This window comes from Acipenser ruthenus, unplaced genomic scaffold (genome assembly GCF_902713425.1).
Source record: "Acipenser ruthenus unplaced genomic scaffold, fAciRut3.2 maternal haplotype, whole genome shotgun sequence".
Lineage (NCBI taxonomy): Eukaryota > Metazoa > Chordata > Actinopteri > Acipenseriformes > Acipenseridae > Acipenser > Acipenser ruthenus.
The window spans coordinates 1-27,170 of record NW_026707284.1 but is presented as its reverse complement, the minus strand read 5'-3'; the positions used below and the strand labels follow the sequence as shown (position 1 = coordinate 27,170).

The 27,170-nt window shown below is 38.1% G+C and overlaps 1 pseudogene; it reads right to left on the bottom strand.

Annotated features, from left to right (window-relative positions):
* On the bottom strand, nt 1-27,106 carry LOC131725133 (serine/threonine-protein kinase DCLK2-like; annotated as a pseudogene).
* Nucleotides 27,107-27,170: the final 64 nt, after the last annotated feature.

The following is a 27,170-nucleotide window of genomic DNA, read 5'->3' as shown; positions in this document are numbered from 1 at the left end:
ACTGATTCTTTATATTGCTGCCTTCAGGCAATTTTTGTCCCACATCATTATAAAGCTATATACAAAAATTGAAAGAGTCACACAGTCATAGAAACAAAACACCCAAACATCCATCCATACAAGAAAACAGTCAACACAAAATGCTTGTGCACATAAAAATAGGTTGTGTAAATGGGTTCAGCATCTCAAAAATGAACACTTAACAAGATACAGTTAGCCAAACATACACTTAGCAAATACAACAACATGTTAAAAGTGGAGTGTCTCCTGGACCGAGCTTTAGCTTTGGTCTGCTGCCAACTCAATGCCTTCTGGTACAGTAGCACTCTCTTACAGCTGGTTTCAGTTTGATCATAGTAAGCCCTGAACCTGAAAGCAGAGGGAAAGACACTTCAGGTCGCAAGAATGTGTTTATTTGTTTCATGAGAAAGGACATTTCCACTGGGAAAAACAGCATCAGTCTGCTAACATGGCGTTTGCAAGCAGGCACTGGACCTGGGAACGGAGGACAAAGCATGACTGAGCAGTGGTCTCGCCCTGCTTTGCTTTACCTTGCTCAGACCATACACATCCTTCAAGCCTGTCTGACCTATATTAAAAAAAAAAAAAAAGGACATGTCACCTGATGGAAGTCCCTTTTCTTTAGCGTGCACTGAGAAATACACTTATACTTTTTGGCTTCTACTTTCCTACACAAGGGGTATTTACACAAAACAAGCTACACATGTCATACAATAAAATAGAGATTACAGTGTTTAATAATAAACGGTTAAAATACTCACAGCACAATAAGAAAAAGCAAATCCAAACACTTGGGTTAGTCATTGACCGAAATGGCATAATCTAGATTTGCCCCTTAAAACAGTTGGTTGCCGTTGCAATGTCAATGTTGCTACAGTAACCAGATATGCCTGCTGCTTGCAATGTCAAAGTGATATCTAGAGTTGAGCCTCCGACTGGTTGCCAGGGTATGACCAAGCAGTCCTGTCACGTAAAAAGCAAGTTGAGATACTGAGAGGAAGTACAGATGTCTTAAAAGCTTTTATGCTCATTATAAAATGCAGGATTCATGAAGGACCCACGTATGTGGCTGTGCTCGATGGAACAGAGAAAGTGGTTGCTAATGGAGGGTCAAAGGCCTCAAGGTGGAGCAAGAAATTAGACATAAATGGGAACGAGAATAACACAGAGGGAGGCAGGCTGTATTTTATCATTCCTGTTTCTGCTGGCATAAAGCAAGGGACTTCTTGTCACTATACAGTAGTAATGTATGCAATATTCCTCCCCCAACAAATGTCATCACTAATGCCAACATAGTAAACACTGCCCTGTCCATGGGAAGCCAGCACTAAATCTGCCAACTCTTTCTATTCAGGGATGCTCAATCGTCTGTTTGAAAACACACTTCCATCTACTCTCCCATACTTTATCTAAATGAACAATATAAGAACATAAAGTTTACAAACGAGAGGCCATTCAGCCCATCTTGCTTGTTTGGTTGTTAGTAGCTTATTGATCCCAGAATCTCATCAAGCAGCTTCTTGAAGGATCCCAGGGTGTCAGCGTCAACAACATTACTGGGGAGTTGGTTCCAGATTCCCACGATTCTCTGTGTAAAAAAGTACATCCTATTTTCTGTTCTGAATGCCCCTTTATCTAATCTCCATTTGTGACCCCTGATACTTGTTTCTTTTTTCAGGTCAAAAAAGTCCCCTGGGTCGACACTGTCAATACCTTTTAGAATTTTGAATGCTTGAATCAGATCGCCGCATAGTCTTCTTTGTTCAAGACTGAATAGATTCAATTCTTTTAGCCTGTCTGCATATGACATGCCTTTTATACCCGGAATAATTCTGGTCGCTCTTCTTTGCACTCTTTCTAGAGCAGCAATATCCTTTTTGTAGTGAGGTGACCAGAACTGAACACAATATTCTAGATGAGGTCTTACTAATATATTGTAAAGTTTTAACATAACTTCCCTTGATTTAAATTAAGCACTTTTCACTATATATCCAAACATCTTGTTGGCCTTTTTTATAGCTTCCCCACATTGTCTAGATGAAGACATTTCTGAGTCAACATAAACTCCTAGGTCTTTTTCATAGATTCCTTCTTCAAATTCAGTACCTCCCATATTGTATTTATAATGCACATTTTATTGCCTGAGTGCAGTACCTTACACTTTTCTATATTAAATATAATTTGCCATGTGTCTGCCCAGTTCTGAATGCTGTCTAGATCATTTTGGATGACTTTTGCTGCTGCAACAGTGTTTACCACTCCTGCTATTTCTGTGTCATCTGCAAATTTAACAAGTTTGCTTACTATACCAGAATCTAAGTCATTAATGTAGATTAGGAATAGCAGAGGACCTAATACTGATCCCTGTGGTACACCACTGGTTACCTCTTTTTGAGGTTTCTCCTCTAATCAGTACTTTCTGTTTTCTACATGTTAACCACTCCCTAATCCATGTGCATGCATTTCCTTGAATCCCTACTGCGTTCAGTTTGAGAATTAATCTTTTATGCAGGACTTTGTCAAAAGCTTTCTGGAAATCTAAATAAACCATGTCGTATGCTTTGCAATTATCTATTGTCGATGTTGCATCCTCAAAAAAATCAAGCAGTAGTTAGACATGATCTCCCTTTCCTAAAACCATGCTGACTGTCTCCCAGGATACTGTTACCATATACTGTAGGTAATGTTGAAATCTGCAGCAACTACATCTTTCTTTTTCTTGTATACGGTGGTGCAGCATCCTCCACCGCTTTCAACACCTCCACTTTTGTCGGCAAGGATAGTTAATGTATTTGCACTGCTTCATGGAAATGGCACTGATGCGGGAGCACTAAGCGACTCGAAATGTATCATAGGATCAGTAGTCCCAAAACAGCACTAACATACAGAACAGAGCAGCTAATCAGGTGAAAGTTAGTTCATTTCTCAATATCCTTTGCACTGGGCTGTTCAAACTAGGGCGATTTGTTTTATAAAAAAAAAATAATAATCTACCCAGAGGGGGCTCCAAAATAATTTGCACTAACAGGAAATTCCTGTTAAGTGAATTTGTATTCAAAAGAAGTAATTTACAATAAAAGAGACTCCAAAAAATGTGTCTAATTTGAGTTCAGTTTAATGAGAATTGGCTGTATTTTTGTAGTCCGACCCTTGTACTTTTTTAAATCTGAACTTCATTGGAGCAATAGGACAGACACTGAATTGTGTTACTCTGTGCATAAGCTGCATGAACATTCTGCTTTTTGCATGTTTGGATGCTTCCGTGAGGCTTATAACTTCTAACACCTTGTCGGATTTACTGTATCTGAAAATGTGTATATGGCTTCTTAAAAGAGCATACACCTGATTCAACAATGAGTTCATGAGAACATGTTTCTTTATACACTACAGTATACATGTAGCTCCATTTCAACTGTCTTACAAAACTCAGACCTTTTGTAACAGCTGCTACAAAACAAATCAGTAGTCTTTGAGGTTGGTATTCAATTTCAGCAATCTTAACAGAGCACTAGGTAGCTTCACTACCTCTAGCACTTGGTTATCATGATGGGAATTTTTGTGATACTGAATGTTAACACACTGTCATATAAATGTGCAGGCTTACACTACCCCTTACAGTACTCACTCAATGGACCGGTGACCTCTAACACAGCTGTGAAAATAACTTTCATAAAACCGTGGTTAAAAAACAAAATAGATGAGTAATTACCACCCTCAGATCAACACCAGTGTAAAATGTGATAAAGCAGTACCAATTTTTACTTCAGGTATGATTTTCATCACACTGCTGCACATAGCAAAGTAAAATAAACTCAATATGTGTCATTTTGCTACATGACAAATCCCAATAATCTCTCATCTTTATTATGTTGATCCTCTTCGCAGGATACCAGATTGGATTTTATGCCCTTTTCAGTCAATGAGGTGAACCAAATCACTTTATAATGCAGAATGTATTATATTGCAGAATATTTTAACCTTAGGCTTGCACAGTATTTCATGTCTTTCCCAATGTCATGCTGTTACCACATATTGTCACTCGCCAGTCTGGTTTTATTTGCCTTGGATGCTTCATTAAGTGCACAGTCTTTATAGCTTTTGACCATTAGCATGTCAATTCAAATGACTGGAACGTACATGTTCGAAGCAGTAATGAAAATTCTGCAGTAAGGGCCATGAAACAGCAGGCAACATTTTCTGGCAAATGTTGAAGCAACTAGATGAATGTGACATTTTGAAGCAATTTTAACCAACTTGCTCAATTCAAAATTGATGTAATGTAGTTGCTGTCCTTGCAAAGTTGCCCTGAAGAGTTTGTCTGAAAGTTGTCTCATTGGCTTAAGTCTGAACTCAAGGATGCATGGAGGTGGAACGACTGTTCTGAGATTTGGTTGAGCATATTGTCTTGGGAATAGAGGGTCACTTTTATTTATGTTGCAGCCAATAGCAGCACTTACAGAGCATGTTGCAACCCAAGATGCTACACTTGGTACAGTGTTACTACAGCTTGCACAGAAATAAAGCTTTTATTAGACAATCTTTGACCTCCACAGAATAGACAATTGCATATATTTGTTTTCAGTTTTAGAAAGCAACAGTTTTAGCATTGGTATGGAGTTTGACAAAAAGTGGAGCATAAGCAAAGAGTGACACATCTCGCCAATGGTTAGTAAAAAGGCCAGGATCAGATGAACTGCTGTAAGTGAATGACTGCCATTTAAAACTTGGTGGTGATAGCTTGGGAAGAGATTTCTGAGATGTATTGGTAAAATCAGAAAAAAGATCCTGTACTCAATACAAACTTAGGTAACGATTTTAAAGTGCTGTGGTGGTCATTTTCTGCCTGTGAGGACCAAACAAAGTGATATATTACAACAGACTATCACAAGGTCTGTCTAATTTCGATTTAAATTGCCAGTAAATTGGTAAACATTGACATTTTAAAAAAGGAGACAGCCGTTTATTTTTTTTTCAGTCAATAAAGATAGTTTTGCTAACTATACAAGGGAAACTTCACGCAAGTATTACATAAGATTAATGCTTATTAAGGTTACCTACAAAGAGAGGCGAGACATGACATGCAGTTGAAATCTATGCGTGCATGTGATGAGATAACAAATATCATACCATATATATGTTGGTTTAAAAAACTGTTCTTGAAATAATTAAGGTACTTATTTTAGTAATCTGATTGCATGAGAGTTCCTATTGTAGTTCTGGTAACTTATGGCATTCATTGCAGAGTCATTTTTAGAGACAAACTAGAAAAGAGCTCCCATTGTAACTGCTGTAAGCTCAAGGTATTCATCGCTAAGTCAATTAAAAAAATATATCTTATATGTAATACTATAGTCAATTACTTTGTCACATACTATAGTACTGAAATACTTAGATATGGAATCAGAAATTTCAGGAATGAAACATTGCTTTTGAAGAACCACAATGTTTGTTTCTTGTTTGCTTGTTTATGAGGAACTAGGAAAGAGTTCTCATTATAAATTGCAACAACATACAGTGTAAAGCCAAGTGATTTTGAGAGAAACATGGTCAAAACATCGTCAAATACATTGACAAGTGATACCAATTTACAGCTGTAAAAATAGTGAACAAAGTTAAGATTTTATAGTACAGTTAGCAAACTTTAAACTTTCTAGCATCCCGGGGCCACTAAAAGTCTTTGGCTCAAGACAAGAATAAAGGAAGACAGGGAGTCTCATAAGCCATTGCAACCACAAATAGGAGAGCACAAGCTGCAAGGTGGGGGAGGGAAGGAAGTGACAATGAAAGCAAGATGAAAATATGAGATTAGTTTCCAGATAGAAATACTGTACTGTATATACATTTCATTTTCACTTTCTTCAACCTTGAATACTATAGTTTCATAGAGCAGGAACAAAAACATAAACAGAAGTGAAGAAGTGCTGCTCTTGGCTTTAACAACCTTTCATATCTTTTGTTGCAAATCTTATTTTCTTTATACAGAATAGAATTATACAGAAAAACACCAGCATTTGCTGTTAAATTGTTTGAACCAACTGCTAAATCAGTTTATTACTCACCTTAAATGCATTCCAATTATACTGTATGTTTTCTTATCCTTACTAGAAACTAGAGTGGCTATTTTGAAAACAGCTTTGTAACAGACTTTAAAGTTATACGTGTAAAAAGTTGTCAGGATGTTAACAATGAAAAGAAAAATGTGGTATGTTAGTTAAACAGCTGCAGCAACACATGTAACGCTATATTTTTGGGACCCCAATTAAGAGGAGGAAGAGGAACTTTTTAAAGCTATGGTAAATATTTACACATTGTATAAAAAAATAATGATATAAAAATCTTCCTACATAGCTTTTGACTTCATGTCCAGGTACAATAATTTGACAAACTATTGTGTTATAGATTGATGGGGAGGTTTAAACAGATCCGATCACACATTTTCTAGCCTGTATGTCACAAAACATTACAAACCATGTCCATTCATGACATATCATCAGCCATCAATGTATATGTGTGCACTACAGTCCATCTACACAAGTTGTAGTCGTTGCAGTTGCATGAATCGTTGTGTGTTGGGAATTGGAATTTCTTGCTGTCCCAATTACTCTTTGCTTTGCTGCATCTCAAATCAATCGGTAGTGAATTTTTGCTTCCCTAGACTGGGTTACATTACAAAAAGGATAGCACATAGAAACTCATGCATATAATCAGTTTAAAACATGAAGTCTGTGTAATGTTTATCCTTTTATAGGCTACTCTTTAAGAATGTTACCCCTACAATCCGGCATTTTCTAGACTTTTCTAGAATTAGGTTCTGCATTATCATATTGAAATTTCTAGCACCTTGTAGACAATACTATTATAGAATCAAAGGGTATGAATACTTCTGAATTAGACAATTCTTTGTTTGAGAACTTTCTAGAAAATACATTTCCATTGGGGTATGTAAACTTTTGAGTACAACTGTATATTCCACACTTCAATAAAGTTAGTCTCATGTTTCCACAGGAAGAACATCCTCCTCTGGGCTCTTAATTATTATGATGATGTTGGTGGTTTTCAAATTTGATTAGCTCCTATTCTCACTTAATTGGACTCCACAGTAATAGCATTTCTTAGAATAACTGGGTAGGAAGTGATATGTAGCTTAATGTTCAATGTAGGACTTGGCAATTAGGTCTGTATCTGAACCCTTGTGAGAGTCGTCCTCGCCCGCTGGACGCTATTCTAGCTGAGTTGTTTGTGTTTCATTCTGCTTGGTATGTTATATAAAGTAAGAGAGCTCCGCAGAGCAATTACATTGTTGCAAAGAAATCTGCTGCGATAACTGCAGAATGGCATGTGGTTTTATAGGTTTTTTTTTTCACATTCCGATAATAACGTAATAATTATATGTATATACTGCACAGTATGAGCTTTATATTGCATGGAAGCATTTCAAAGTGCTCAACAAGCAAATGGAGCAGAAAACCAGGACACAGCGACTGCAGAGGATACTGTGTTGTCAGCAAATGAAGTGAAAAAAAAAAAAACCTTTGGGAAACAAAGACACAGTGACAGCTACTGTATGAATGTTTTACCCACTACAGTTATGATATTGAAGTTACTACATTTGCTGTCAGTATGCATTTCATTGTGATAAGACGTGCCATGCCTGTAAAACATATTTATACAGTGGCACTGCTCAATGAAATATTAAAACTCTCTTCCATTTTCAGTGGAGTGAATGACCTTGAGTTACTTGATAATGTTTCCACAAAAAAATTAAACAAACATTTTCCTCATTTACTGTGAAGGTGCTTATTTTGGATATCTGAACAAGAAATGTGTTATTTACTGCTAATATTACATCTATCATAAACAGTTAAGTATCATTAAAGATGGACTACAGCCAAATAGTAATTTGATTAGGCAATTGGATAAATAATTAAATATATTAATTCCACAGCCTAATTAATTTGTCTCAATAGCCATATTCATTGCTCTGCCTGATCTGAACACGCCCAGCTCCCTTTAGTAGAGTTACACTATATGATATAGGTTTATAAAGAAAGAGTCCATTAAGATACAAATCCTTCATTACGCAGTGCTTACAAGTAATTGTTCAGGAATAAATCATTTTTCAATCTACCTGTCAAACTTCAGCTAGATAGAAAGTGCCTTATCTTCAAGAAACCAGATCCCATTCCGGCATCTGACAGCTGCAGAGTAAATCCGAGGGTTTTATAACCCTAATTATCCGGTAATGGTCACCCAGCAGGAGGCTGCCAATTGCCAAGACTCAGACTTTAAGACCAGTGATTTGCTTGTGGAATAGCAGATGGCAGGATGCAATTGTATGTCATTTGTACTGTTACCATGTCACTCGTCTTTTGCCAGCTAAAGCCACAATTTAAATATTTAAAAAGATAAGGCTTTCTTTTTTTAGATTTTTTTTTTTTTTTTACAGCTGCTGCAAAGAATTAGTTATTTTGCAATACTGGGGATGATGTGTAGGTACTATTGTACCGTCTGTTTCCTTACACAATTACCACCGTTTAAAACTCACTCAAAATAAGTATCATGATGACAAACACATTACTCATCACTGGTTTGAGTATATTCATTTTTGTCATGAAACTATAAGAAAGGGGGATACAATTAATAGACCATATTACCATTAACCGCAAAGTATACTGTAGTGCAGTATTTCTACAGCTTTGCTATAGCACTCTAGAGCTCTACTTACAGTATGGAACTTTTACTATAGCATGCATTGTTAAAATGCTAAATGCTCTTCAAATAGGCAATGGTGTTCAGGTATCACTTTTTTTTTTTTAGGTTAGAAAATATAAAAAGGGTTTCCTCGTTGAAAACACAAAAAACAATGTGGAATAAAGAAGAACAACATACATACCATGTCTAATTACAGGTCACTTGTCTTTTTTGGGATAGTTCATTTATGATAAACAGTTTATTCATTTATAACTAGTAGGTCCTGCCTTATTTAAAGCAGGTGTTGCAGTATTTGAAGATCCACAGTACTGTACAGGCCAACACTCACTGAAGAAGTCACAGGTTTAAAAACGGCTGTCCCCTCTAGTCTTCTCAATTGTGGGTATACATTTCCAAGTTCAGCTGAATAAACAGATAAGATTACCCTTCCCAAGCATTTCTTATCTTGCGTCTTACTTCTTTGTTTGAAGTCCACTTACAACCAAAGAGCAAATAGGGTCACACTGTGCAGAGGTGTAATATAAAACCACATTTCTCCTGAGATGACTGCATCTTCTGGGATATCTTTTCAACTGATTGATATAAGCAACATACAAATCAACGGCTAATGATACAAATATTGTAACACGTACTGCATGTGGTGTCATTTAAATTTAAGTTATATATAGAACACCCCCATTTTTCCAGTTTTTATTGATATTTAAACAGTTCAAGTCCAGTGAATAACCTGAAATGGTACAAAGGTAAGCGGTAAACTGCCAGAGGTTAAAAAAAAGTTTAGGTTACCAAAAACTGAAAGATAATGTCCATTTCAGAGTTATACAAAAAGGCCTTTTTCAGGGAACAAGTAATGGGTTAACAACTTACAGCTGTTCTGCAGCAATGGAAGTAAATTAAGCCTTGAAAGTTGATGCTAACAATTCCTACAGGTGTCCCAACTTTTGTTGATTACTTACAAACCCTCTGTTTGTATAAAAGCAGTGTTGGAACAGACTGTGTTACTACACCCTCTTAAGCATTATTTGGACAGTATTGTACTGCAGGAAGTAGTATATTGCTCTCATAATGGCGAGAAAAAGGCAATTAACAAAGGAAGACAGACAGACCATTATAGCCCTTAAAAGTGTAGGTCTTTCCTTTAGAGAAATTGCAAAGAAAGCCAAGGTGTCAGTGAGTACAGTTTCCTACACCATCAAAAGGCACTTGGAAACTGGAGGAAACTCTGACAGGAAGAGGTCTGGCAGACCCAAAGCCACAACAGAATCAGAAGACAAGTTTCTGAGAGTCAACAGCTTGCGTGATAGGCGGCTCACAGGACAACAGCTTCAAGCACAGCTTAACACTGGTCGAAGTAAGCAAGTCTCAGTTTCAACTGTGAAGAGAAGACTTCGAGCTGCAGGTTTGACAGGTCGAGTGGCAGTAAGAAAGCCATTACTAAGATGGCAAAATAAGAAAAAGAGGCTTGCCTGGGCCATGAAGCACTGCCAGTGGACTACTGAAGACTGGAAGAAGGTCTTATGGACCGATGAATCAAAATTTGAAATCTTCGGTTCATCACGCAGGGTTTTTGTACGCCGTCGAAAGGATGGTTCCTCGGTGTGTGACACCAACCGTCAAACATGGAGGAGGAAGCGTGATGGTCTGGGGCTCTTTTGCTGGATCCAGAGTCAGCGACTTGCACAGAGTGAGTGGCACCCTGAATCAAAACTGCTACCACAGCATTTTGCAGCGCCATGCAATACCCTCTGGTATACGCCTAGTTGGTCAGGGGTTCATCCTACAGCAAGATAATGACCCAAAACATACCTCCAGGCTATGTCAGAACTACCTTAAAAAGAAAAGAACAAGACGGTAGGCTTCAAATCATGGAATGGCCAGCACAGTCTCCAGACTTAAACCCCATCGAGCTGGTTTGGGATGAACTGGACAGAAGGGTGAAAGCAAAGCAACCTACAAGTGCAACACATTTGTGGGAACTTCTGCAACAGTGTTGGGAAGAACTTTCCGAACAATATTTGATTTCCATTGTAGAAAGAATGCCACGAGTGTGTTCGGCTGTTATATCTGCAAAAGGTGGCTACTTTGATGAGTCAAAAATTTAGATTAAATTTTGTTAAACAAAACGATTCCATGATTTCTTTTTTATCTCCAATTGTTTATTTGTTCTATGCTTTAATTTCAGAGTACATTGAGACATTAAACTGCGTAAATTTCAATAAAAACTGGAAAAATGGAGGTGTTCTAAAACTTTTGACCGGTAGTGTATGTATATATATATATCACACACACATACAGTTGTATGCAAAAGTTTGGGCACCCCTGGAAAAAATGTATGTTACAATGAATCTTTCGGTGAACAGAAGTTGACCTGACCTCTACATGGTACAAAGTTAAACATGACAACTTTCTGCAAATTATAATACAGGAATACTATTTATTTGCATTTATTACAGATTCAAAATAATAAACAAAAGTGAACATGGCGCGTGCAAAAGTTTGGGCACCCTTTTGGCCCATTCTTAATTACTTCTTAAAAAGATGATTACTGAGGCCCAGAAAGGTTGATTCACTCGTTAGAGCTTCAATTAGTCAGGTGAAGTCAATTCCAGTGTTGAACTATTACTCTGAAGTAACTTCATACCTTCTAATCTGTCAGACTGTGATGGTTGTTCTGCCTGGTTTCAACAACCATGGGCTCCTCTAAGCAGATGTCTGAGGACTTGAAAATGAAGATAATTGACTTTCCCAAAACAGGATAAGGCTATAAAAAAAAACTCTCTCAACACTTCCAGCTAGCAATTTCAACTGTCCGAAACATTGTCAAGAAATGGAAGTTAAATGGAACGGTTAAGGTCAAGGCAAGATCTGGAAGACCAAGAAAAATATCACAGACTTGCCCGAAAACTGGTCAGATCTGCACAACAGAACCCACAGGTCACTGCAAAGGACCTTCAGTTTAGCTGACACTGGAGTAGTTGTTCACAGGTCCACAGTACAGCATACCTTACACAACAAGGATCCGCATGGGAGAGTTGTCAGAAGGAAGTCTTTTCTACGACCTCATCACAAAAGTCAGCGTCTAAAGTATGCAAAAGAAACCCTTGACAAGCCTGAAGCTTTTTGGAACAATGTGCTTTGGACTGATGAAACAAAAATTGAACTGTTTGGCCACAACCAAAGAAGGTACGTTTGGAGAAAAAAGGGTGAAGCATTTCAAGAAATTAATACCTTGCCAACTGTTAAGCATGGGGGTGGCTCTATTATGCTTTGGGGTTGTGTGGCAGCCAGTGGAACCAGAAATATTGTGCGGGTGGAAGGAAGAATGGATTCAGCTAAATATCAACAAATCCTAGAAGCTAATGTCCTAAAGTCAGTCAGGACACTGAAGCTGAAAAGAGGTTGGCTATTTCAGCAAGACAATGATCCAAAACATACCTCAAAATCAACCATGAAATATTTACAAGAAAGAAGGAGAAAGGTTTTGGAATGGCCGTCACAGTCCCCAGACTTTAATATTCTTGAAAATCTGTGGGAAGATCTCAAACATGCAGTGCATGCAAGGAGACCTAAGAATCTTTCTGAGCTGGAAGAGTTCTGCAAGGAAGAGAGGGAAAAAATTCCAAAGGCAAGAATAGAAAGACTCTTAGCTGGCTACAGGAAACGTTTGGAAGCAGTTATATCTGCCAAAGGAGGTGTTACCAAGTACAGGGTGCCCAACTTTTGCACGCGCCATGTTCACTTTTGTTAATTATTTTGAATCTGTAATAAATGCAAATAAATAGTAATCCTGTATTAATTTGCAGAAAGGCGTCATGTTTAACTTTGTACCATGTAGAGGTCAGGTCAACTTCTGTTCACTGAAAGATTCATTGTAACATACATTTTTTCCAGGGGTGCCCAAACGTTTGCATACAACTGTATGTATATATATATATATATATATATATATATATATATATATATATATATTGTAAGAAAGAGTGGCGTCGCCTTTAAGAAATGGCGGCGCCATTAGAAAAACTACATCACCCAGGAACCTGAGCACTAATGGATAGGGCGGGGTTTCTGGGTATATAAGGAAGTAGGGCAGGACAGTAGGGGGGTGATTGTGGGGAGCACAGCCCGATTGTCCTGCTGTAAAGAACCTAGAAAGTTAAGAGCATGACTGCAACATCCTCAATTATATGCAACAGCTTCCTTAACAAACATTCCAAGAATATTTTTCACCATAAAGTGATATAAAAAATTGTATAATGTAGACCATACAAAAAGGTCACAGAGATCTGTCAAAAACAAATTAGAATTCATGGAGGCTTTTCTGCAAGTCATCTGGGAGACTGCAGTAGCCGGACAGCCGTTAAGAGCCCATAATGTTTCCTCTGGAACTCCCCTGCTAAAATCGCAGGTGACCTCATCATTTAACATCAACCGCTCTGGTGTCCCAGGAGATACTCCAGCCAGTAACTGGGCTACAGGTCTTAAAAGGAGCCGATGTGACAACCTGCACACATCTACAATTGTAAGTAGGTTTTTTCTTGAATATCGAGAGATCGAATATCGTATATCAGACTCCCTCTATTACCCATGTAATATCAAAAATGTACTTTAATGTTGCAGTAACTACCCATTATAATAATGTCATTCATTTTACCCCATATATTAGTGATAACCATAAGCAGTCATCCTAATTTCTGTGAATTACGGGGTTCATATGTTATTTTGGTAAAACAATGGATTTCAGGCAAAGCCTTTTCACAAATAATATGCTTCTACAGTAAATAATTGCTTTTGCATCCAAATATAATTGCAGTTTTTTGGGGGTTTTTTTGTTTTGTTTTTTGCATTGTAATACAACCAGGCTTCCTTTTCTGTCCCAGCTAAGGTTTGTAACTGCAGTTTACAACAGTGTTGATAAAGCCGGTACTGGGGTCACTGTTTCTTACACAATATTTAACATTTCAGATTTTTACATTTTGTGTCCCTACAGTAGCAAAGCATTGACGCAAGTGAGTTGTGGGAACCTCCTGTTTTGTAATGCAGTATTAGGTTTTATGGTGTGGTCTTAATCAGATCGTATTTGTCTTCCCTGAATTCTACTCCCTTGGTTAACTATGCACTTTTTTGTATCGTTGGATAACCCTCATGGTTTCAGCAAACATACACATAACCCCTAATGCGTGCTGGGTCAGTACACCAAACCCGAGCCATCCGAGAGAAGGCTACTAAACCGAGTCGCCTCTGCAGCTTTCTATGTGAAAATGGTGGCTCGGCTCGGGTTTAAGCGCCCTTGAAAAGCATTACCTTTTAAAAAAATTATATATATATTCTTTACAATACAGTTTCAACATTGTCACCATTTTATGTGAGAAAGGAAGATGAGGAAACAAAGGCCCATTTACTTTTTAAACACCTAACCAATAGGAATGTCCCATTATGTTTAGGGTTAGGCAAGCTGGTGTACAGTGCACACCTACCAGCAGATCTTAAGAAACTTGGGAAAAAAAGGATTCTTATTGCAGATGCATTATTCTGGTTTTCTTTTTACATTTGTCAGTTTGAAAGTCTTATTAAAGAAAGCCACCTCCTATCATCTGTGTTTAGTTTTATTACAGTATAAATCTACTCTGCAGTATTCATCCAGCCAGTGAGGTTTTATGTTACGTTGTCATAACCAAGCAGTAGCGACCTTCAAAATGTGACTGTTAGAACAGCTGTTATGAAATTATTTTAAACACACTTCAACACTAATTTAAATATTCTTTTCAACAAGATGTGGAAAACCTTGAAGTTAACACACAAATGGAAGAAACTCAGGTCCAACAAATACCGGAAAGAAACAGACGTTTAACAGCTAGCGAGGAACAGTTAAAAGCAGGAATTCAAGGACAGAAATCAGCTAAATACAGGGCTACACATTCTTGGCAATAATGCTTTCAGAATTTGTTTAATAGGAACAGCAAACGCTGCTTTTGATTATTAGAACACGATACCAATTTTGTTAGATAATGTTCACCAACCTGTTTATAATAGAAATGTACCCAATGTTCAAAGGAAGAACACGTAGCTATGAAAAAAATGTTGGAAGACTAGCTGATTATTTTAAAGCCATAATTGGCCAACACTTACTAGTACTACGATTGCTGCTAACCGTGAACCACGAACTCTGACTTGAAAATAGGCTTCAACTTTGCACCCTTACCTGCTTCCCATCTAGAGTGAACAGTCTCTTCACCACCCCAGAGTCTAGCTTGATGGCATCAGTGATGTCTGTCAGGACTTGATCAAAGGAGTGGGCCGTTTTTTTGTTCAGGAGAATCCTCACGGCTTTCCGCGGCTTGACCCCACCCCGAATCACTGTCACCAGCTTGGGTTTGATGAAGTCTTTGCTCTCCCTCATCTCACTCTTCAGCAAGCCCAGCGAGGAGAGGGAGCGCGCCCCACTGCCCTTGATGTTTACAGACCAGTTGGGATTCACGTTCTTCACGTAGTCTACTTTGCGGTACGGCTCATTGGAGGCGCAAATGTAGCTTTCCCCTACAAGGAGAGAGAAAAATTAAATGGTATTGTAATTTCCAAGAGTGATTAAGATTGCAAACAAATCCTATCCAAATTACTGACAAAAATGAATCCAAGTGCCTACAGTGCTTAACTTATTAATTATGAAGATCCTGCAGTATTTTAGTGGGAATTTGACAGACCACTTGACTTTGTGTTAATTGGTGTAATCATTGGAACTTCAGATAGCCTTTGCCAGCTTCTGTCCATCATCATTGGGCACCTTAGCTACAGTATGTTGACTATCATGAAAAAATAAATCACTATGACCTAAATCCACTGTATGTACATGTAAAGATGTACATGTGTGACACATTTGATTTATTTATTCACATTTATATAGCAATGTACGATACATGGACCCCAAGGTGCTTTACACAAAGTTAAAAATCAATCCATTGTAATAAAACAGTTAAAATACAAAATTTGGTTACAGAAAGAAAGCCATTTCATATAAAAAGAATAAAAACAACATAGTAGGAACCTTAATACAATTTGAAATTAGAAAGGACAACAAAAAAGCAGTTATATTGTATAATAAAAAACTATGACAAGAAGGCTAGTTTGTAAAAATGCATTTGATTTAAAAGGCAGCAAGAGTCCTAGCTTCTCTGACAGAATAAGGCAGAGAGTTTAGTTAGTGTTCTTGTGGTGGCATTTTGGACGAGCTATAAGCAGGATACCAAACGTTTTGGAACCCCAAAGAAAAGTGCATTACAATAGTTAATTTTTGATGAAACAAAGGCATGCATTAGCCTCTCAGCATCAGGTACAGAGTCGCAAATGATATCAGGATAGAAAATTACCCCCAAATTTCTCATTTCCAGTTTTAGTTCTGACAAGAGACTGCTAAGGTTGAACTTAAGTAAATCAACATTTTTTTTAGTTGGTGCTGTGAGCCCACAAGCATGACCTTTGTTATCAGAATTCTACATTAAAGGGTACATAAGGACCTTTTTATTTTATTGTGTTACATGTTCCCATGTGTTGCTACAACTGTTTACTGTTTTAATTTATTATTATTATTATTTTTTTTTACATTTTGACCACTTTTTTAAATTTTTAAATTGCATTCCCTGCCTCAAGATGGCTTCACATCTACCCACATGGACCTCTCAGAATTACATTTCCCATCATCCTCCTGATCACATATGTAACTGAGATGGATTTACCATTGAGCAGGAGGATGCTGGGAACATGTAACACAATAAAAACGTCCTTATGTACCCTTTAAGACGTTCTGTGACATCCTACACTTGATGACAGCAAAGAAAGCAACTAAGATCTAGGAGAATTAAAATTGAAGGAAAGCCAGAATGAGAGCTTATCAAAAGATTATTTACTACCCTAACAAGGGCCGTCTCGGTGCTATGTGCAGCACGGAATCCAGACTGAAGTTTCTCAAATATAGTATTACAAACTAGAAATGTGTGTAATTGGTTGGCAACAACTCTCTCTAGAACCTTGCTAAAAAATGGCAGATTGGAAAGTGGCCTATAGTTAATAAAGGCTTTAGGGTCCAGGTTGTTTTTTTTTTTATTTTTTTGAGCAAGGATTTTACCACTGCAACCTATACCAGAGGAAAGGGATGCATTTATTTTATTTTCTTTTTTAAATTTAGAAATCGCCAATTCTTTTTTTTTATTTTCTCCCCAGTTTGAAATGTCCAATTATTTTTATTTTAACCCAGCTCACCGCTGCCACCCTCGCGCTGACTTATGAAGACGGACACACTCATCATCTGAAATGTGTACCGTCAGCCGTCCGCTTCTTTTCACACTGCAGACCCACCATGCAGCCACCTCAGAGCTACAGTGTTGGAGGACCACGCAGCTCTGGGCAACTAACAGGCAGGCCCGCAAGTGCCCGGCCAGTCTACAGGGGTCGCTGGTGCGCGGTGAGCCAAGGACACCCTGGTCGACCTAGACCCTCTCCACCCGGGAGGTGCTCGGCCAATTGTGCGCCCCCCCTGGGAACTCCCGTCCACAGTCGGCAGTGGAATAGCTTGCACCCCAACCAGCGACCTCCAGGCTATTTTGTTTCCGTTTGTCTGGTTCTGCAAACTCAAAGAATAAATAGTCTTCTGTACGGTACATTACATTTCGAATATCCATTTCCATTGCAAGACCTAGCTGTGTTGATTCTCAGCTATGTGAAAAATGTACAGTATGCAATCCCTTCCAGGCTCAAACAGAAGCCAAAGTGGGGATGGGTTGCCCCTTCAAGGCATTTTTCAGAAAGACATGGGTAACAAAGCCTTTGGCCAAGGCTCAAGTTCAGCGAGGTTGCACACTTTTATGAACACAAATAAACAAACAAAAACCTAACTCCACTTTGGAGCACTGTCTAAACTTTTCAAATACTTGACTAACACACTGGACGGCGAAGCCATTTACCAGTTAAAAACACTTGTTACACACAGTACAAGTAATACAACAACACGCACACAAAGGTTCACACAGTACCTTCCTGTTGACCACACAGGTCTCTTTTACAGGCCTCACACAGACAGCCTGAACACAGCCCTGACTACAGGGTTTCCCCTGCTTTTATTCAGGGCTTCATCAGCCTCGGGAGCTTCCAATTAACATGCAGCCAGGTGATTTAACACTGGCTCCAAGTAACCCTGTGGCATTCTGGGGAATGTAGTCCTTTAGCACCCAGGGTTCTCCCGGCAAAGTGGCTGTCGCCGCCCGGCTGGAAAAACCTGATCGGCCATCTTGCAGATGCTACTGTGCCTTTAACAATAAGGATTGATTGCGTTTCTAGCAGACTAGATCATTTGCACGTTGCTGGGTGGAAAAAAAAAATCTTGGAACCACATGACAGCTGTGTTACGTCTTGACACAACATTAAACCAATCAGAGAGTTGAAGGGGCAGGTTTTCTGTGTTTAGCACTTCGAGGGGCTAAAACATAAAAAATGACTGCTAAAAAAATAACCAATTATTTTCAAAGCAAAATAGTGACAAAGAAATGCAGGGGGTCAAAATACTGCCTAATACTATATTTGCGCTGGCTACTTTATTAAAAAAATATTAAGATTATTTTCAGGTATTATTATTCAGTCCATTTTTTGTCGTATTATTGTACTGTAAGGTGATATATAGTACATAACAGCTAAGTAAGTAAGCACCAAAAAAATAAAATAAAATAAAAAGCATATTCCTTTTGTTGTGATATCATAACAATATGTACCCAGGTGCTTGTGAGAGATATTGGGGGTTCATATATAGAGGCTGTACACCTTTAAGAAGAAAGGCATGATGCGATATCAACTGAACACTTGTCAGCTGACATACAAATGCAGAGGTGCTGGCTTATTACACTCCGGTTTCATGCAACAGTTATGATGGAGACCAAACGTGTGTGAGTACTGTTGTGTTAAAAAAAAATGGTTAAAATGAACAGTTGCATTAAAACAGCGAAAAACAAAAACAGACGTACATTAACAAAATGCTCTGAAAACTTAACATAAAGAAAACAATTCAGATGAAGCAATAAGCTCAATAATTAAGCTAAAAAGGAAGTGAAAAGGTTACCTTTTTTTTTGTTGTTGTTGTTACCTCCAATAACCCTATGTTATCTTTCCCCAGTCAAATCATAGAGTGCCTAAATAAGCACGGTATAATACAGGCCTATGAACAGCAAAATGTGGATGCAAGTCGTCAGCATTTCTGATTTGTTCAATACCCTGACGCTGGCTTACTTTTGTAGTTAAAAATGCCCGTGATCAGAATAGGACATGCAGATTTCAAGTGCAGTTCATTTGCAATGTAGAGTGTACTTTTAAAAGTTCACCTACAGCAATGTGTTCAATAAAATGCACAATACAAAATGTATAATACTTTATTCTTCTTATAATAATTACTGATGACACGTTTTTGCTGGTCCCTTGACGAGAACTGAATGTACTGTAGGACAGTTTTTCATTCACCTCATTGCTTGTTCAGTACTCAATCAATATAATAATGTATCATATACTTAGGGGTTCTGATTCTCGTTTTAACCAATAAAAAACGATAACCCCCCTACCCGGATACAAAAAAAAATGGTTACTCAATTCACGTTGACTGCAGTGCAGTTGGGCAATGTCCCTCCATCCAGACTTTGTCTGAATATTTTAAACCCACACCAACTACTGAGTGGCAGCAAATGCCTACATTTCTATTGCAGACTCCGCTTGCAAGATTTAAAAAGAGATTAGAATTAGATGGCTTGTTCACGGAATTAAGCTAGAATACACTTTGATAGAATAAAACAGAATTGCAAATTGTGGCAAAACGTAAATGTAAATGCCTAGACAAACCCCAGAAGAACGCCCATGACCATAAGGATTTTGTTGTGGAAGACAGCAAAGGAAAGAAGGTACAACTTAAGAGTGAAAGTACTGTTGAGTTACTATATTGTGACAGAACAAAAAAAAGCCCAAGCATTTTGGAAATAATTTCACACAGTGTACGAAAGCCCCGAAAAAAAGCAGAGTTACATAAAACTCAAACAGCTAAAAATAAGCACCAAAAAATGTAATTAATAAAAACAGAAGCCCTACATTTATATATATATATATATATATATATATATATATATATATATATTATATATATATATATATATATATATATATTAAAAAAAAGAAAATTAAAGAACCCAGAGCTGCACGGTGAAGGAGCTTGAGGTAGTTCGGCCAGAACAGGATCAAATCCCTACGTCTGTCTCTTCTCCGTGCTGGACTTTCACCCGACAATTACTCTGGACATTCCTTTAGATTCGGCACTGCTACTTCTGCTGCTTCACGGAGTATTCCTCCACATCTAATCAAAGCTATGGGGAGATGGACATCAGGAGCATATAAACTATACATTTGAAAAAATGACAATGACATTTAACTGCACAAAAAGCGTTATGTGGGAAATTGCATTTTGCTTTAAGAATTTTTCTATTTATTTATTTTTTAATAAATGTATTTCTTCTTTTGGGAGCCTAGAGCAAAGGCTAACATTGGCCATGGATTCCCTAAGGTTTCCTCATAACCGTGTTTCAAGTAGGGTTTTTTCCCTTACCTGAGTGCCAAGCGGTATTATTCTGTGAGGTGATGGAGACTGAGGTGGCCTTGTCCTTTTTGGGGGAAGGTGGCCTGAAACCACTTGTCCTGCCTGCTGGCATTAGTTAGTTAGTTTAATTCTTTTTTTTTTTTTTGGTATCACATATTCTGCCGGCATAGGGGCGTCTAACGAGCTCCTTCATTTCCGAATGGGCATGTTTCTCTCCTGCAAATTAATAAATGTCATTTCTTTTCTCATTTCCTTTCTGAAATGAGAAACAACTGAAGAAACAGCTGTTTGGATTTGTGATGATTGTTGCTTTTCTTGGACTCTGTGGAGAGCAGCAATCCACACAAATCCAAGCAGCTGGTTCTTCAGTTGTTTCACTTGGAATGTTAATCAACACCAATGGCCCACACCTGTGTAAAGCTTGATCTGAATAAACGAATAATCAGTTTATACAGTACTATCAACATCCTTTCAGACCAGCATTCCAAGCTGGAGGCTGAAAAACTGAAGTATCGTGTCACAGTACATATTGTACCGTTTACAATGTACACGATGATAGACATTTTTCTTGAATGAAAAATTCATAACAAAAACAGACTTTGTTTTATTGTTTTAGAAAAAAAATTGTAAACTCTCTACTTCCTCTAAATACTGGTGTGCCAAGCAGGAAAAATAACAAAGGAGGCCATTATTGTCAGAGGAAATCACGAGAACCTTTCAGGGAGCTTTATAGTCCAAGATGACATTTCCCAAGAAATATGCCTTCCTCTGACTTGTTCTTTAGAAAATATGCCATAAAAATACACACATATATACACACACACACGTTTATATATTATATATAAACATCTGCCATGAGGTTCGTGCAAATGCAAGGTGTTCTGATGACAGCAGTTAAATGAATGGGCTTTTATTTTCTATTCAAAAAAGCACTGATTACTGAAGTACAACAGAGACTACTGTCAACTTTTCTGAACATGGCAAATACAGAAAATGAAGATTACTTTACAGCAATGTGTGGGCACTAGGCAACATTGCAAAGGGACAACACAGTAGCCAACCATTCATGAACCAGCCTGGAGCCCTTTCCTCCTCCACAAAAACCATCACATTAAATGCTAACCTTGCCTGTCAAATCGCATTGTATTCCTGCCAACTGAAGTCACCTTCTGAATCCCAGCAATTGTGAATATATGAACACCCCATATACAGTCATATACACTTAACTAATCGATGTAACTGAATGAAGGTTGCTGTATTGGTATGATTGGTTCACAGTATTCAAGAAAAAAAAAATCTTAATTGTTTGCAGGGGAAGAGGAATCTAGACTCCCAGTGATTCATTACAGCTGCTGCAGATGTTGGATAGCGTTTAAGGCCAGTACTGTATATGGTGTAATTGAAATCCTGAACCAGAGGCCAGCACATGTAGTCTATGGGGTGTTGTAAAGTCTGTGGGAGTTCAAATACAGAGAATGTGGCTTTCAAAATGGTCATTCCTACTTATTTCAGTTTTAGTTTTAGTTTTAGTTTGGAATATTACAAAAAAAAAAAAACACTGTCCTAATGAGGAATAATTAATTTAATAGGCATAATTTTAATTTCAAAGGGATACTGCACTGTATGCCTTCAATTGAGGATATTGTCATACGTGATAAATCAATACCCTACTGGAGATGGATGGTTTCAGGACGGCAATGCTCCTGTCAACACAGCACACAGAACTATAACGGTTTGAAGAGCATGTGGCACACATTTTTAGCTCCATTACTGAAGCATCCCAATAATCTCATAATGTTACTCAACCACCAGAGAACAACATAAGTGTACTGTATTTCCACCCACAACCTTCCAAGAGGAGTTATAGACCCTGATCATTGAAGTATTGTCATGTATCCCCCCACAGCTACAATAGTACAGCAATGCTGTCCAGTGTGACATAACATCCTACTAACATTGTTATAGCAGGTGTTTGTCCATCCCCTGTACATATACTGTACTATTCCAGAATTTGGAACAACCCTTGAGTAATTAAACATTGTGCTTAATGGCACCCATTGAATGAATGCGCCAATGCTCCTCTTGTAGACCACCATTTTTTCTTCAATCCTCTAATTAAACTTCATCAGCATCAAGCAGCCTTTTGAAGAAAGCATCAAATTGAGGCAATAGATATCATTACGACAGCAAGAACAAATGTAACATGTTTTTGGGAGATACTGCTGTGACTCATAAATAAGGGACAATGTGGCTGCAGAATCAATTAGGCAAATCAACAAGGACCATTCCTATAATAGTGCTGTTAAGCCTTTCTTCATCTTCTCAGTTAGTAACTTAGAATACAGCTGTTTATCAGATGTGAAGGCAATATCTCAAAGCACGGGGACTCCATCATGAAAAGCCATACTGGTTCAAGTAAGTACAGTCCTTCAAATGGTCTCCAAATGTATGTAAAATAAGAGCCATAAAAAAGGGTTAATTTTTTACTTTATTCATACTCAATATCAACCTGCAGGAGAGAATAATAGGTTACAGCTGTGTATCTAATATTCCAAAGTGCTATCTTTATCATCCAGGAGCCAAAAAGCCCACAATATTGGGTACAAGTGATAGCTATATTCTAAACAAGGAGTTTACTTTAAAGTCTGAATCTCAAATGGTTTATGAGATATGAGCTGTAGAAAAGGCTTAAACTTCTGCAACACAGCACACTGACAGCAAATTTCCTCGTCTCCTGCAGTGAGTGATGTTAAATCCAAATAATCTAAAACTGTTACTTTACAGCATGTATCTGGTTAAGAACCAAGTATAAGAAATGAACGTAACACAGCTGCGTTTAGCAGCTAAAATCCAGTCATAATAGCAATAGTGTCCATGGCCAACCTCAAACTCCAATATAAACCGCCCACAAAGACACCTATTTCTTACAGCAATACTTACATTTTAGGACCCACATACCCTACAGGTTAAAGGGTTAGGCTGAAGTTCGAATAAAACTTGTCAGTTACCCCTCGTCTTGCAATTTGCCAGAAGTGAGTAGGGTTCTCCTAGTATTTATTTCTGAAAAGCCCTATTCATTGCGAGTAGAATGAGGTGCTACACATGATGGTAGCATCTAAATTGCACCCAGGGTGATTTTTCTTGTCAACGTCTCTTTCTCACTTTAGGTTGACCTTTGCAAGGTCACTGGTCAAAGGGGACAAAATGGCTATCATTTCTGAACTCAGCGTGTCAGAAAACCCCTAGGTGAATTTTTCTAGGAAGATCTGAGACGGACGGGCAACAAAATGTCCCTTTCTGGTTGAGTTGGCGTGGAATGACCCTTACTCATACCGTATTTACTAAAGGGCAATAATTGTAGTGTGCACCTTAAAGTGAGAGATAATTAGTTTGGAAACCAGGCTTTAATCACTGATAACAGGTGCATAGGCGCCGACTCCGTGGGTGCTCCGGGGCTCAAGCACCAATAAGGTCCTGCATAGTGCAAATAAATCACCTGTTCTGTCAAATTACAGTGTGAATGCTTATTGCAGCGTTTAAAAATATAAAATCCATTAATACAAAGTCCCCCAGCTTTCTTGAAAAGATCTGCATTTCCCTCGTTTTTTTCTTTTCTATTTGTTATGCTCTCATTAGAATCAAACCTATTCAGTGTCCGTCAGATCTAGCAGATTCTACTGTACTTGCTGAAGCGGTTTTCTCCCACTGCTAATTTAAAAAAAAAAAAATTAGCCACCAAGCTAACAATTTCATCCTGAGGGCTACAGTGAAACGTACCATCTTTAAATTGGGACTTTAGTCAAGACCGTGTGTACGTGAGTACATTAATTACTGTAGGTGGTAATTCATAGTTATTTAGTCAATCACAGGCTGTAACCCCCAACTCCACAAACCAGCCAGCATTTTTGTAAATAGCAACACATGTAATGAACAATAAAATAAACATTTTATTTGTGTCATCGGTGTCAATTTCAGGCGGAGCTTCGTGGTTGCTAGGTGACACTCTGGGAGAATTCTTTTCTTCTGTCGTCCCGTCTGGTGCTGTCAGTGTCAGTTTCTCAGCACACAGTACAGTAGTCGCTCAGTAACGAGATGCAAACAGGTGATTGTTCAATCTGTAGGAGTGTTTACTAAGGTGCCTTTGTTATAATTAAATACAAAAATCTAAATTTATAACAAGTGTTTATTTTTTAGGAAAATAAAATGTAAGCCTAATATTTTTAGGGACCCCAACTGTTGTTGTTGATTCCAACTTAGGCACTTCACATAAGGACTAGTAAGTTTACATCAGGACTAGCAAGTATCTACCCTGAACATGATTGTAAACAGCATTTGTGGGTTGATAAAATGCTGTAGTAAGGATAATATTACAGCATATAGGCCCTAATAATATATTTGCACAACAAAAAGCAAAATGTAATCTAAAAAGATCTAATTTGCTCTGGGACCTTGCTATAAATGTATCTGACCTCAAAACATTAATCTCTCAAAGGAAACTGAATTCAGGTCAGAAAGATGGTAAGATGAAACCATAACAAAAAGAATTACAAATGTATTTGTATTTTACTGTAGAAAACTTCTGGTTACATTGAAACATTGTAATTTGTTGCCGATGTACTTCTTTGTCATTCATTTTAAAAGCTTTTTGTCTCTCTGCCTCCTTTGCCCAATTACCAGCAATGCCCTTAAATTCATTCTTTATCCCATTATCACCTGAGGCACACCAGGCAAAAATATGCCTTTTGGACACAAGGAGGCAAGATATATAAAAAGAAGAGTATGGCCAGAAGGAGGCCAGCATCTGCTTTTGTGTTGTGTGGGCCAGGGAGTACTGCTGTGTATAACACTGAACAGGTCAGCAATCCTGAAATAACAATGGGCAGTATTCATAAAGCCTTTCTGTTAATGCTTTACAAATACAGCAACAGTGACTTCACAAAAGAGTTAATACGACTTCAAGCATGTCTTTATTTTTAGTTTAGATTTACTGTAACAATCCTAAAGCATCTCAGCACTCTGATTTTATTAGACAAAGAAGTTCCAGGATATAAGCTGCTTAACAGCAGAAGACTATTCCCAAAAGCCATTATGCATACAATGAGAACCCCCAGAACCTCAACAACAAATTGACAGCAATGAATAGAAATCATATCCTAAAATCTTCAAATCAATCTGAAAACGTAATGCAGTCAGAACTGGTATTTACAAACAAGAAACTACAGTAGTTATATTCTTTCCTGCAACTCACTTGTTTTAAACAGTTACAAATGTTTTACTGACACTGAAAAATTGCCACTAACATTTCAGAAAGGGTCAATGGGTAATTCCATGACAAATCACCACAAAAAAGTTGGATTTTAAACACTACGGTCTCCAATTCACACCAAACTTGGTTCTTTCAGGGCAAACAAGCTCAAGACTTATCAGGTAAAGGGGTCAAAAGTTAGAGAGGTCAAAATGTTCCACTCTGAGATTACTTATTTTGGAGGTGAGTTAAAAAAAAAAATACTGTGACTGCAATTATTAAGCACGACAAGAGCATATTCTTACCTTCTACCAACTCTTCCATACTTGAGATCTTCTTGGTTCCATCAATGGTGTATATGGTCCGGACTCCTTGCGGAAGGTTAACATTGTCAGAAAGGCCCTGGTAAGCTCCATGAGCAGGGCATCGAAGGACCTGAAGCGGTCAGAGGACACAGCGTAAACTAGTCCTTTGAAATACTTATCTCCGTTTTTGTAAAATCGAACTTTTTTGGCTTTCTTCTCTGAGCTTAGCGCTTGGAGAGTACGGGTACGGTAAAAGCTGCAGTGGGCACTGTGAGCTGGACTTGGAATCAGCCCGTTCCCTCTGGACCCCGACCCGGACCCTGTACCGGCGGCCCTGGACGACCTGTGTGCCTTGTCCCGCTCCTCAAAGTGTTCCAGTTCGATACTCCGGAAATGGGACATTTTTGTTGTAAAAAAAATAATAAAATTTACTGTATAGTATTTACCAATAAATTCGGTATATACTCTATTGTAACAGAGGCTGTACAAAACAATGCCTCGTTAATCCGTTTTACAGTAACTGTCTTTAATTATCATTCATGGGACCTTCGTGTACTTATCTCTTATAAAAATCCTGCTTTGAATTGTGACCTCTTCACTACACAGCACTTTGATGGTTTGTCCCGGTCTGTTAAAAATGTGATCCACCCAGAAACTTCAAAACACGTATTGTTGCAAAAAAAACTACAAAAAAGGAACGCCAATAAGCACCGGGTCACAGCCTGGTCTTCAAATTCATTAAACACAAATTAATTTATATACAGTACCATTCCGAAACCCGTATAACTAGAGAGATGGGAAAGGAAAGAAAACAACGATAATGCAGTACAAGCAGAACCATTCAAAATCCGGAACAAACTGGCCCAATTTTTTCAAAAAACATAATTCGAAGAACAGAACAGGATTTGATGATGAGGACGTTGTGGAGACTGATAATGCTGTTGTTTTCCCGCAGATGAAGCAAACCAATCTGCAATCCCTGCAACAGTACTGTGTAGCAGCAGCGGCAATTTTTCATTTAGAAATCAAACGCAAAAACATTGACAAAACAACTGAAAACAGTAACGTAATATTGGATTAAGTAGAAGATCTAGAAATTGACCAAATATGTATATACGGTATTATCTAACACAGACGCATGTCTGCTGTAAATAACGCTTGCCTATTCTCCCACATCCTTTATCTAACGACCTCCCGGCTCTTTACAGCAGGACAAGCTGCAGTCTCCCAAACTAACGCAGTGCTGCTGGAGAGAGAAAGAGAGCGAGCGACAAGGATT